The following is a 1919-nucleotide window of genomic DNA, read 5'->3' as shown; positions in this document are numbered from 1 at the left end:
GCTTAATGACAAGGTTGCGACTTGCTAGTCTTCTATCCAAAAGTATAGTTGCTATGCATCAGAAATCTCAAAGTTCTGGGCCAGGGAGGAGGAAGGACGAAAGAAATCGATTAGCGGGGATGCACGGAAGAAGAGAAAGTCACATACTAACCGTTTCCAAAGACCTATTAGAATGTCGTCGAATGTAAATGCTGGAGTCACTGTGGCTAGTCCTGAAAAACAAACACACGTTTTGAATTGGTGCCACCGAGAGCTCCTCGTGGCTCGGCTGGACTCGCCCCCCTCCCGAGGCGTCCACGCGTGGACTTAGGCAAACTACAATTTCAGACTCGGGCGGAAATGAGATGTTTTACCCGATACGCCCACTTAGGCTGGACTGTGCTTACAAAAAGTAGTTTGGATATTAATATTAGAGGGACACACTGGGCCCCTCGTCAACAAGAAAAAACAGAAAGGAACTTTAGATAGAAAGCAGACCATGTGGGATTTCGCAGGAGGAAGGGATCTCTTTCTCTAAGCATCCCGAAGCTCGGGGCCTTGCCGGACGTCCTCTAAGTAAGGTCAGGCCAGGGCCGAGACATGGTGCCCTGGACTCCTTTTCCAGTGCTCTGTCCTGTGTCCGATGCTGCTCTCTGCTCGCCTAGCTCTCAGATGTACCACTTCTTCTGCTTTTGTGCACGGGGAGGCTAACTTTACGGCCATGTCTTTTAGGCAGATGTGAAATAGATCTTTGACTTTCTAATAAAGCTGGTCTGCCTAGGGCTAAGGAGAACGAGACCCAGCCAGAGGCCTGGGCTGCCGTCTTGGTTCCTGGTTGATGAACCGGCAACTTTAGCCACGAACTTTGTCTCTGATCAGTTTCCGTCCTTTGTTAAATGGATCAACATCTCCCCCTGCTCCCTATGCCACGACTTCACGGAGCTGGTGGGGATGACAGCATACTGTAGATCAAAGTGGCCTGTCTTGCTGCCCAACAGGAGAACAAGGAGTTGGGTGTCGATATGGTCTGGTGCAGAAACGGCCATCCAGGGAAAACTACTATGTGGTATCCTGGGGTCCAGAAAAAAGGCATTTGACGCAAGATATCCCCAGGGAATTCATCATTGGCAGCCTCGGTTTTCCTGCTCACTGCTGTCCTGAAACCGTCTCTTGAATTTGGCATGCTTCCGACTAATAGTTCTTGGGCACCTACTATGTGCCAGGTGCTGGGCTAGGCCCAGGGCAAACTTCAATCCTTGTCCTCAGTCCAAAGCCTGTGCTAGTTTTCCCTGGCTGGCATCACAGCACAGAAATGAAACAAAATGGACCCACAGAGAAAAAAGAGCTCCAGGCACCTGGAAGCCACAGCCCGCGGTGTCCATCGGGGCTGACTCAGCACACCTGAGTTCCCAGCTGGGGCATCGGAGATGCAGGCTCTTCCCCTGTGCTTGAAATGTTTTCTAGTAAAAAGCGCATCCCCGTGGGAAGGCAACTCCGGCTCTTTCCTCTCCCTGCCTTTCCAGCATGCTTTCTTTTAGGTGGTTTTTGTTTTACAGTATAATCAACATGAGACTGACTCTGGTTTATATCCCGAAGTTCATTCTCGCAGCAAGCACTCTTAAGAGCCTACTGTGTGTCAGGCATTGGGCTAGGAGCCAAGGACTCAGCTGCCCCACGAGCCAACCGCAGGCTGACAGCACACATTCATTCATTCATTCACTCACTCAAAGAATCTGTACTGAGGCCAACGGCAAGCTGGCTGCTGTGCTAAATGCTGGGGTGATGCTGGTGAGCCCTCCCCGCCTCCAGGGGGCTGGATCACCATCTAGGGGGAGAGCAGATGACAAACACATCCTTACACAAATGATTATAGCAATTACTCTTTCGATAAGCGTAGAGGCTATGAGAACATAGAAAGGTGGATCAAAAATAGCCTGGAG

The 1919-nt window shown here is 50.5% G+C and overlaps 1 protein-coding gene across 1 annotated transcript in view; it reads right to left on the bottom strand.

Annotated features, from left to right (window-relative positions):
- Positions 1–1919, bottom strand: part of CLMN (calmin) — a 40933-nt gene that overhangs the window by 3850 nt on the left and 35164 nt on the right. The gene's annotated exons all lie outside the window — the stretch shown is intronic.

The sequence above is a fragment of the Pteropus vampyrus genome, unplaced genomic scaffold, assembly GCF_000151845.1.
Source record: "Pteropus vampyrus isolate Shadow unplaced genomic scaffold, Pvam_2.0 Scaffold367, whole genome shotgun sequence".
Taxonomy (NCBI): Eukaryota; Metazoa; Chordata; class Mammalia; order Chiroptera; family Pteropodidae; genus Pteropus; species Pteropus vampyrus.
This window is presented reverse-complemented; position numbering and strand designations above follow the sequence as displayed.